Source organism: Megalobrama amblycephala, linkage group LG4, assembly GCF_018812025.1.
Source record: "Megalobrama amblycephala isolate DHTTF-2021 linkage group LG4, ASM1881202v1, whole genome shotgun sequence".
Classification (NCBI taxonomy): domain Eukaryota; kingdom Metazoa; phylum Chordata; class Actinopteri; order Cypriniformes; family Xenocyprididae; genus Megalobrama; species Megalobrama amblycephala.
The window spans coordinates 6,223,525-6,235,919 of record NC_063047.1 but is presented as its reverse complement, the minus strand read 5'-3'; the positions used below and the strand labels follow the sequence as shown (position 1 = coordinate 6,235,919).

Here is a 12,395-nt window from a genome sequence, read left to right as displayed (position 1 = left end):
TCTTTTTTTGTACATCATAAATGACTTGCGTCTCAGAGCGCGCAGATGAAATGCAATAAATGTTGTCGTTTTATCTTGCATTCAGTGGCGGATACTTGGTGTTTGGGAACGCAGTCACGTGAGACACTTCTATATTAAAATAGAAAACTTTTTTTTTTAAATTATAATAATACTTTACACAATAATACGGTTTTTACTGTAGTCTTGGTGAGAGTAAGAGACTACGAAAATATTCAAAAATTCTTACTGACCCTAAACTTTTGAATAGTGGTGTATGTCTCTATAATATTATATAAATGCTATAAAATGTTATATATAATTAAATATTGTATATAAATATTATTAAGACTACTGTTCTGTTTGATTTGACATTGAATTTGCACAGGGACAAATACTGCATCTGTGCTGCTGTCAGGGATTAGTACTTGGGGGAAAAATGAAGTCAAACAGAAAGATTGACATGCAAGCTTGTGTGGATGAGATCTCAGTTGGATCTTGACCTGTTGGGTCGATATTTGTTCAGTCACATTGGTCTGATGAGGTCTCAGTGGTCTGGCTAGACTGAACTTAAGTAAAAATGGCACTCTTGTACATCTGAGAATAACGGTGTATTTGATGGTGTTGATTTCTGCCAAACTGAACTTGTTTGTCATCCGTATCCAGACAGCTGTGAAATGCCACAGAGGAAACCACTGTTTTTCAGTCCCTGCTGCAAGAAATTAAGTGAGAGCTGCATATCACAACACAACAGACACTGACATACAAAAGGGCATGAAAGTACAAAGAAAACAAACAGTAAAAGTGCAAACAGCCCACAAGCCTCTACAAGAGGAAGTAGATGTAACGTTCTCACATTCTGTTTCATTATCTCACTCTTTATCATTACTGTGGTCTGTGTGTCTGTGTGTCTGTGTGTGTCTCTGTGTCTGTGTGTCTCTGTGTCTCTGTGTCTGTGTGTCTCTGTGTCTGTGTGTCTCTGTGTCTGTGTGTCTCTGTGTCTCTGTGTCTGTGTGTCTCTGTGTCTGTGTGTCTCTGTGTCTCTGTGTGTCTCTGTCTGTGTATGCTGCTAAATTTCTGAGGTCTTGTTCAAGAAAGGTCACTGCAATTATGACCATGCAGCATCTTGTGTGTGTGTGTGTGTGTGTGTGTGTGTGTGTGTGTGTGTGTAAGAGAAATATTTTAATAACAGCTGTTCTTGGAGCTCTCTTGACCAAATAGGCCAGTGACTAGACAGGCCACCCGCTGACTGCTGCATTTTTTTTATGTTGCCTTTTTTATGTTGCCTTGTGTTTCAGCCTGATGATCTTGGCTGATGATAATGATATTGACAAGTGTGAGTTCAGTGAAATGGTCCAAATTATATTAAGATTTTAGTGATATTTTATGATTAAATGGAAATGTCATGTTTTCCTTTTGTCTAGTCTGTAATTTTTTGTTTGGATTGATGGATTATGGATATTATACATTCATTCATAGATTCTTTTATGGATTCATCCATAGAGTCATTGTTTCATCAATTCAATGGCCTGTGCGTTCATAGATTCATTGATTGATCTTTTGATTGATTAAAGGTGCCCTAGAACATCTTTTTAAAAGATGTAATATAAGTCTAAGGTGTCCCCTGAATGTGTCTGTGAAGTTTCAGCTCAAAATACCCCATAGATTTTTTTTTTTTTTAATTCATTTTTTTTAACTGCCTATTTTGGGGCATCATTAACTATGCACCGATATATAGGTTGCGGCCCCTTTAATTCTCGTGCTCCCCCGCCCCCGGAGCTCGCGCTTGCCTTGAACAGCATAAACACAGTTCACACAGCTAATATAACCGCCAAAATGGATCTTTACTAAGTTTTCGTCATGCAGCATGTCTAATCGCATAAATATTGTATTTATTTGGATGTTTACGTTTGATTCTGAATGAGTTTGATAGTGCTCCGTGGCTAAAGCTAACATTACACACTGTTGGAGAGATTTATAAAGAATGAAGTTGTGTTTATGAATTATACAGACTGCAAGTGTTTAAAAAAGAAAATAGCGATGGCTCTTGTCTCCGTGAATACAGTAATAAACGATGGTAACTTTAACCACATTTAACCGTACATTAGCAACATGCTAACGAAACATTTAGAAAGACAGTTTACAAATATCACTAAAAATATCATGATATCATGGATCATGTCAGTTATTATTGCTCCATCTGCCATTTTTCGCTATTGTTCTTGCTTACCTAGTCTGATTATTCAGATCTGCACAGATCCAGATGTTAATACTGGCTGCCCTTGTGTAATGCCTTGAACATGGGCTGGCATATGCAAATATTGGGGGCGTACATATTAATGATCCCAACTGTTACGTGACAGTCGGTGTTATGTTGAGATTCGCCTGTTCCTCGGAGGTCTTTTAAACAAATGAGATTTATATAAGAAGGGGGAAACCATGGCGTTTGAATCTCAGTGTATGTCTTTTCATTGTACTGAACTCTTGTTATTTAACTATGCCAAGGTAAATTCAGTATTTAATTCTAGGGCACCTTTAACTAATTGCTTTTCAGTTATAGGTCATAAACTCCGCCCTCTCCATGAAATGTAATGGAACGTGAGACAAACTAAACAATCAATTTACACATTAAATTTTTTTTTCCCAAAGACTGTTTCTGTCGTTTTTGGCAGTTTTTATCACGCTGGTGTTAGTTCAAGTGTTTGTTCTTTAAATAAATTTGGTTTTAGTTAGTTATTTGATGGTATAAAAACAGGGGTGAGACGTCATGATTGACAGCTGAGATTTACAGCTTCTCTAAATATGAAGTAGTCACTGAGGCACCAATGGACTTTTTCTGGATCTTCACGAGGAGATTGGAGCATTAACTTTAATTTCTACATTTTCTAACTATTCATTTCACACCGACATAATGAGTTGTTCTGAGTTTGGGTGGGACCTTGATATCGCAGCTCCTTCGTGCTCACTACTGTGCAGACTTGGGCTCCAAGTTCACTATGCGCAGACTCGAGACTCAAGATGTCAGCGCCATATTGCAACACTGGTGGCTTCAGTTACTACAATGGAAGAGAGTGAAGGTGCGTCATCCGTCTTTTTTTTTTTTTTTTTTTACAGTCTATGGTTCACACTGCACACAGATGCGGTCCAGCAGTGCGTTCCAGAAGGGGTGCGTATGCAGCAGTGCAGCGATCGTTTCCACACGGAGTCTATTTTTGCTGCACGCACTGAATTAAAGTGACAACATTAAAATAAACATGGATTGACACAAAATTTAGTAATTTCACAATAAATGCATCTAATTCAAACTCTACTGTGTTTCTCAGTCAACACATGGCTTTTTGCCCAGTGTAAAGCACAGAAAACTGCACCTGACCTCACATTTAGATAAACAAAATGACATAATGGATGGCACTTGTTTCTTCGTCAAGGTGGTAAAACAGTTAATGACCCACAGGATTTCTTGTACAAAAATTTAAAGATTTAAACCTATTCTGCAAAATTCACTTTTGCATGGTGTTTGGACATAAATATGTGTTGGCAGTGTGTGTCCACAGCCACCCTATAGTGATAAAAATCCACCCACTCCTTTTTTTTAATCCCCATAAATCATAAGCAGTGTCTCAGAACAAGCCGTTTCTAGATCCCTGACAGTGTGACATCACATTAGCCACAGGCCCCGCCCATGAATGTTGACAGACACTGCCGTTTTAACATAGAACCGCCCTGAGCGCGTTCACAGCAAGTTTACACAGTCTGCCATTGCTGCACTGACAAGAATGTCTCCCAAGCGTTTTGGGTGTTCTGTAGCTGGATGGATTAATCCACAGAGCTCTCTCCATTTACTCCCTAAATCTGAGCCGCTGAAAACAAGGTGGATTAACTTGGTTTTCCAAGAGAATGCTCCCTCAATTCTACCAAAATTCATTTGTCTGCGCAAATCATTTCATACCGGACTGCATAGTGAACGAATATCAATACAAAGGGACAATACAAAACAGAGGTTGTGCTAAAAATATGCTACTCAAGGATATACAAGTACAAACTGTTTGTGACCTAGTTTACTGTCTCCAGAGTGATACTGGATACAGCAGTAAGGAAGGTGAGAGCACTTTATTACAGTTCATCGGAGTTGATTTACGGACATAAAGTTTACCTCTATAATATTTATTGTTTATTAACCACCACCCGAAAAGGCATAATGTCTTTATATATATGTTTACTGTTAGTTATGTAACAAGTGTTTCTGTGTACTTCGCTATGTATGTTGATGATAATACAAGGGAGAGAGAGAGAGAGTTTATGGATAATATTTTAATGCACACTTCCACTGTGTTTTGTTAAGCTCTTACAGAGATTTTCTAGAGTTAAAAAAACCCCGGATGCTTCATATTTTGTGTGAAGTACAATAAACGTCATAAAACTCATCTGTAAAGTTTTGGCCATCATTCAGATAGTACAACAGGCTTGTAGTAATATAGTGGATAAAAACAAGACAATATAAGTTATAACCGTAATTGAACTAAACTATACCTGTTCTATCTCCATGCAGCATATATTCGCAGTTTCTGACATTATAGCGCGTCCTGACTGAATCCTGACAGGGGAGAATGAGCTCTTGAAGCTCCGCCCTCTTAGGCTGAGCACAGCAGCTCATTTGCATTTAAAGGGCCCACACTGATATGGCGTGTTTTTGCTCAACCACTAAAAGTGGCCATTTTAACATGGTATAAAAAATGATCTGTGCGGTATTTTGAGCTAAAACTTCACATACACACTCTGGGGACATCAGAGACTTATTTTACATCTTGTAAAATGGGGCATACACCTTTTAAATGCAAAAGAAAAGGCATGAGAGTCAGCTGTTTTTGTCAAGTGTTTTAATTTAAAATGTTTGATTTTAACACGTTTAAATGTTTTGCCACTTGCTTGTGCAACATATATATATATATATATATATATATATATATATATATATATATATATATATATATATATATATATATATATATATATATATATATATATAATGTAGTAATGAATTATAATATGTTGTATAAATTATAGTATATTGAATACTCCCATGTGTTCACGTTTTTCATCGCATCTGACCTCGGACTGAACAGAAGAAATGAACCAGAGAAGATTTTCACGTCAAAGAAGGCGGAGCCTCAGAGCGCACCTACTTATTTCGTAATCACCATGGACCAATGGTAGTTCGAAGGTGTTTATTATCATTAGTGCAGTTTAGGGTATCATCGTCCATCGTGATGGCTGACCAACATCACAATGGAGAGACACCATCGTGATGCCACGCCCCCGCCCCGCTCCGTTGCGAGTCTTGCGAGTCAACACACTCTCTTCTATAGACTATAGTTAATCTAAAATCTTTGCAGGAATTGCTCTGTAAATTAAATTGAGAATATAACTAATGCATATATGCTATTTTTAATACTGTAGTTTATGCCAGAGACGTGACGTGTGTTAGTTTGTGAAAATACCTTGTCAGGCATACCTATTGGAAAGCCCAGATGAGTCATTAGTTGGGAAATAAAATAACCCTTTCGCACGTAAGTTTAAAATATTCTGGCGACCGTTATTTAGAACATATTACTTTATTGTTTCCATGGTGACGCGTCATTGCTTGTCGTGTCACACACCGCAGCGCTGTATGACTGATGATCTGCTTTTATTTCAGTTTTCCTTTTTTATTCAAAATATTTACAAATTTGTTAACTATAACATGAAATGTCTGATATTCCGATTGTCAAATATGAGCACCTTTATAATGATCGCGTTAGTTGAGCTATACACGTTATGGGCGCCGCCATGTTAGTTTGTGCCGTAGGTTCTGTTGGATTTACAACGTGAATTCATCCAATTCTCCCGAAGTAAGTAAGCGGTGAACTGGGGAAGAATAGAGTAAACTTTAAAGTTACTTACACAATGTGTATCTGATATGAATAAAACGTGTCCTTAATTATAATGGAAATAATTGTTATTGCCACTTCTATATAGGCTACATCAGTGTGTATTTTACAAACTCTAAATGTATTGTTTTGTTTGTACTTATATGTATTTAAATTAAAAATAATTAAAATTATCCCCTCCCCACCCCCACCCGACGATATCATCGTCCATCGCAATGTTTTACTGTAAACATCGTCAACTGCCAATTTAGGGGACATCGCCCAACCCTAGTGCAGTTACTCTTTAGTTCAACAGTGTTTGGAACTTGTTTGGAATAAGAAATGGTTTTCTGTGTTTGGTATGAAAAATTGCTGTGATAAAAATTTGAATGCTAATATCAATGAGTATCAATTTATGGATTGGTGTTTTAATCTCTCTCTGTTTTTTTTTTTTTTTTTTTTTTTTTAAATCACACTGCAAAGAAAACTGGCCAATCAATAAGATTTACACTTTTGGTCAAATCTTACCAAATTTTCATACAGAATATTTGTGTTGAACAGGCCTTAATGCTAATAGTGTTTTTGTACATGTTGTATATTAAATTAGATGATCTTTTCTTGATTTTATAAATTGAATTAATCTGTTTCTCTTGTTGGATCATTTTGTTCATCATCATTTTGGGTTAGCAACAAGTTATAGATGCACACTGCTTAAAAATGCTCACAAGAAAGCACATGCGTTTGAAGCAATCTGAAGCGTTTGAAGCGGCTTTCGACTTCAGTTTTCTTGCTATATTTTGTGTGTGTGAGTCTGTCATGCTGTGTTTGAAGTGGAAATGCTGTGTGTAGCAGTATGTCCGTGTGTGTGCTGAAAAAGCTCGGTGTGCATATGTAAAGTAATAGCGTGTGTTTGAGAGAGGAACAGATTGTCACGGCCATCTTCTGCTCAGTTTGTCACAGTTATTGAGCTGATGTTGCCTTTAGCATTTGATGATTGGCTTGAGAGTATTTTAGAATATATCATGAGGTCAAAGCTGAGTGACTCCCCATCATTCATTTCCTCTTTTATATTACATCGTCTGTCTGTCTCACTCTCGTGATTCTCTCATGGTCTGTTTCACTTTTGTCCTACTTTCCGTCTTTCTGTATCTGATGTGTACGACTGGGCATGTGTTTGTTCGTGTGCGTTTTGTGTCTGTTTTCTGATAGACATCAAAGAGGCCCATCAAAAAGGAAGTGATGCGTGTACGACAACGCCACTCCCTTTTTGCACCGTGACATTTTCGTTTGTGCTTTCCTGTCTGATCCCTTGTTTCCTGAACTGTCTGTTCTTTCCCCCTCTCCTTCACCACTCCTTTCCTCTCCCCTCATTCTCACAGGACCCAAGGAATGACAGCAAATCCCAGGGAACAGGAAATGACTACAGACCGTCTGAACTTTGATCCAATCAGAATTTAGTATCAGCGGGACTCATTTGCTTTGTTTAACTACTCCTCTCAGTCATTTTTTAAAGCGATAGAATTGAATGCATAATTATTTTTCATACCAAAACCAGATGGATTTTCTGCACCATTCAGCAAGGGGTTGCAATATGTTTCATCTACGATAATATATTGTAATTGTTATTTTAACTATGTGCAAGCCGACATTATCGATTAGCTATGTCATTCATGTTGCAAAAACAATAGCCTGTTAGAATGCAGTTTTAATGCACCGAATTTCGGCTACTGAAACGGCTATTTCTGGTTTCAGAAGGAAATGGTTTTGGAGGGCCAAAATGTGTGACCAAAACAGATGTTTAATTAGTGCTTTTCCAAAGGCACGTTTTGCCTGTGTTCAGCATCTATATCATGCCCACAATGTGGATAAGCTGTTAAACATGTCAGCTGTGTGGATTGACAATATTATTTTCTATATTTTAATCAGTAATGATATGGTTTCTTAAATCTAAAATCTTTTAGTCTGTACTGTTGTCTTTTGATTTGCAGCGTGAACAAAACTTAACCAAACATTTGTAGCATGCCTGCCTTCCAATAATTGCTAAGTTAAAGCTGCACTCTCAGAAATAAAGGTACAGAAAAGACCAAAAAAAGGTACAAATGCTCGTCGCTGGGGCAGTACCCCCAAGGGGAACAAACTTGTACCATATTAATGGGTACAAAGAAGTACCCCTACAGTTTGTGCCTTTTAGGTACAAATATGTACCTTTGAGGGTACAAATGGCTCATCGCTGGTCATCGCTCACCCCCGAGGTACAGCAATGGTACCCTTTTATATTGTACCTTTTGAGAGACAATTTGGTACCTTAGCAATACATTTGTACCTTAATCCACTGGTACAAAAATGTACCCCATTAGATGGTACCAATTTGTTCTCGTTAGGGGTACCACCCCAGCGACGATGCCATTGTACCTATAAAGTGGCAAAAATGTCCTTGATAAATAGAAAAGAATGAGAGCAAAAGAAAGCAATGTTTTGTTTTCCCACAATCAATGATTTAAAAGAAGTTAAACTGTACAAATTAAAATACTGGAAAGAGAATAACGACCGCACACCACAATCTTCGTTTGCAATAAACTTTAATAAACAAAGTTTTTCACATTTAAACAACTTTAATAGAGAATCACTTTATGAATGCATTACTTACTGCAGTGTAAGAACATAACATAAGATAACATAACGCTTTATATTGACTAAAAGCTACTGTGAGTGTTCATTGTATGCTTAAAGGATTAGTTCACCCCAAAAAGAAAATTTCCTAATAATTTACTCACCCAATGCCATCCAAGATATTGACAGAGTGAATGTGGTGTTTCAATATTAGATGCTCCAGTCTTAGAAAGAAAAGACCAAACTAATCTGTGGTGGACAGGACAAGTTTCACACCTAGAATATATTGTCCACAGCACATCAGGCCCTCATCCACAGGAATGGTTACTCTGTCAATCCTCGTAATGATGTACTGTCATGTTGTGCTCTTCAAACTTCCAATGTAGATTGGCTGTGGTCTGGTCTTTGATGCGGTCTCAAAACTGCTGCAGAGGGATGCAATAGTGGCTCCACGCTAAGAGTTAAGGGAAAAAATAAATACATTTTAGGAGTTTATAATGCATCAAGACATCATTACAAAAATAACGGTCCATGTAAAACTTACTGGTACAAAATTAAATTGAAAAATGAAATTTCAGATTTAACATTGCATCGACTTCCAGGCAACGGTGGCAGAAGATATGCAAGAACAACCATCATTGTGTAGCACTTTTTAATCTGAAAATTAATGAAAACAGATTAGAGATGCAACAAATGTTTAAGTGTAGGATTAAGAGTAGGGCTGCACGATTAATCGCATGCGATTGTCACGCGCATTTCGTCAGTAAAGCCGGTTCCCTGATTACCGCTAAATCACCATCACCTGCTTTCAAATGGAGCGGCATTTAATAGACAAGCCACGCAATATCGCGTTCATTATCGAAGGCGATTCATCTGCGATATGAACGCGATATTGCGTGGCTTGTCAGTGATCTACGGTTCTGTCTATTAAATGCCGCTTCATTTGAAAGCAGGTGATGGCGATTTAGCGGTAATCAGGGAACCGGTTTTACTGACGAAATGCGCGTGACAATCGCATGCAATTAATCGTGCAGCCCTAATTAAGAGCAGCCTATGGGCCTAGGGTTGTTGTGATAACCACAATATTACAATACTGACAAGCCAGCCACAGAGGATGGCAACCATGAAGTTTATTTTATTTATTTTTTTAAGACTAAACTGTCCACATTTTACACTCAATGCATGTGTTTTTAAGGTTAAATAAGTTAGTAAGGGTGAAGAGGTTTTTTTTTTTTTTTCATTAAGACTTGAATGTGTACCATTACCATTATTATGTATTTACAGCAGCTCCATAGATTTGCACTAAAGAAACCTAAACAGTCAGAGATCAACATGTGCAATTACCTGCATTTGTCCTCCTTCACGTCAAGTCATATTAATGAATATTTGTTATGATAAATTAAACAAGAGATGTGCGTGTAAGTAAAGACTTCACACTTACATAGTATCTGCTTGGTCTTCCATCCCCTCTAAAAGAGAAAATTACTCCTTTCCAGGGTAGAATCAGCTTTCAACTCCTCAGTCTTTCCATCTGTTATTTATCCAAAAGAGGAAACATTTTCAAAATATATCAGTATCAGCAAATATATCAACTTTTGCATTGTCTATTAAAATATCTTAAAGGGATATTACACCAAAAAATGAAAATGTTATTGTTACTCCCCTCATGTTCCAAACCTGCATGAGTTTCTTTCTTCTGCTGAACATAAAAGATATTTTTAAAGAATGCTGGTAACCAGACAGTTGACGGTAGCCTGTGACTTAGTTGGGAAAAAAAAATATAAAAATACTATAAGTCAATGGATAGCATCAAGTGTCCTGTTACCAACATTCTTCAGAATGTCTTCTTGTGTGTTCAACAGAAGAAACTCACACAGGTTTGTAACAGTATGAGGGTGAGTAGAATTATTTTTTTATAACTTTATGTAAAAGAAGAAAATAAGTAAAGACTGAAATGCAATGAGACCTACACACACAGCATATCTGAGCAGCATTAGTACTCAAGCCATTGTGGGAGTCCCCTTAGATGTTCATCTTCACTGCTGATTAAATCAAAGAACAAAAAAATTTAAGAACAAAGTATTGATCTCAACAAAATACATTCATTTCTAATATCTATCAAACAGTCAGATGATGTTGTAAGCTGCATGTTAATAAGTTATATCATGAGAAATTTAGAGGCCAGCTGACAACAACCAAGGCATAAGATAGATTGACAGACAGAACATAGATTGCAAATTATATTGTATAAAAAGTCATCTAAAATATCCTCACATTAAAAATACATTTACTATACAAAAAACAAAATACGTTACCTGGATTTGACGGCACTCTCCAGCATTTGTGGTAGGCCTCCTGTGCTTGACGTGAAATCGGTCAAACCTTCATCTCTGTCAACATCAAATCAAATTCTTGACAACGTCCTTGAAGAAAATTCATACCGTAGAAAGTAATGCGATGAGAACAGACAACATTTCACTCGGTCAACCGCAAAACACATCACAGGAGCACTGTGAACGTACCTGATGCAGCAAAGCAAACGCTCCACGTTAAATCCTTCACTTATAATGCACTCTTTTAGTTGTTTATAATGATCTGGTGTGCTGGACAGCTTGTCGTGCGCTCTGCCTGGCTAACACTTCACTAACGCTACACTGCTCGACGCACGTCGCCACTCTCCAACTAATTAACAACATATTTGTTAGCTAACTATTTCTGTGATCGTTTTTTTCAGCACTACGCATTTTAACAAGTATTATCTACCGTAACTTACGGAACGGTCCAAAGCATCGCGATTCCCCTCAAACCAGGCCGGAGTGAAAAGAGCGCGATCCGCCGCAGTTTGAAAAGACGAGAGGCGTGACGTGATTGGCCGACAAAAAAACAGCCGTTAACATTGTAATAAATTGAAATATATATAATGTGTATTTATTTTTATAAATGATTATTCATCATTTATAGAGCTTTTTATACCATACGAAATATATGTATTGTTTTTATTTTCATAAACACAAACTGCCCGCCCAGGAGATAACACATTTATTGTGTCAATCTGTCCAAGGCATACCACATTTACAAATTATGACAAAGGCTCTATCAGTCTTAGAAAAGGTAGCTGCTACCCCAGAGGATTGTGTACCCTGTAACTTGAAAAGTACTTCTTAGTACCCCACAGGAAGTGTACCCTTTGACTTGAATAAGGTACTTTTTTGTACCCTACAGGATGTGTACCCAAAAGGTACTTCTAAGTACCCCATGGGAACACGATAGGACCTTTAATGGTACATTTGTGAATGTTGTACCTTAACTATTACTTTATATGACAATGTACCTTTTCAAAGGGTACATATATGTACCTTTCACCATGCATATTTCATTGTGTACCCCTTTTCTTTGGAAAGGTACTTTTTGGTACTCAGCTGGATACATGTTTGTTCCTTTGCTGGCACATTTGTGAAATTTGTACCTTAAAGTACTTAATTGTACCCTCACTGTACCTTTATTTCTGAGAGTGTGCAGTCCGCAACTTTTTTTGGTTAAAAATGATCCAAAATCAATTTTTGAGCAAGTACATAACCAGCCAGTGTGCAAAACTATCTCATTATCTTGTCTTGATTCACAACATTAAGCTTGTAATAATGTTTTATAATAAGAGCGACATGGCGGATTTCCGCGGGAAATTTGAGCATGCCGCAGTTCCTCTGTGCGTCATTATGTCACGTCCATAAACAGAAAGGAGTCCCGTGGAGAGGCTAGTCCGTTATATCATGTGAGGATGCTGCCGGTAGCGGCACATTTATAGCCTTTTCTCACAGCAGCTGAAATAATTAAACTTATCATTTTGATGGTGGATTGTAATCCAGAAAGATCTAAATGACAATC

At 37.3% G+C, this 12,395-nt stretch overlaps 1 protein-coding gene and 1 long non-coding RNA gene across 6 annotated transcripts in view; one reads left to right on the top strand and one right to left on the bottom strand.

The window, feature by feature from the left end:
- Nucleotides 1-12,395, top strand: part of stard8 (StAR-related lipid transfer (START) domain containing 8) — an 82,537-nt gene that overhangs the window by 10,922 nt on the left and 59,220 nt on the right. The gene's annotated exons all lie outside the window — the stretch shown is intronic.
- Nucleotides 8,466-11,210, bottom strand: LOC125266414. 2 transcript variants are annotated; one of them, XR_007184489.1, is made up of 6 exons: nt 11,036-11,210; nt 10,829-10,936; nt 10,484-10,555; nt 9,955-10,044; nt 9,058-9,170; nt 8,466-8,967 (listed from the first exon to the last, which is right to left on the bottom strand). It is a non-coding gene; the product is annotated as an uncharacterized LOC125266414 (long non-coding RNA). The 2 variants fall into 2 exon arrangements; XR_007184490.1 differs by having other exon boundaries at nt 10,829-10,903.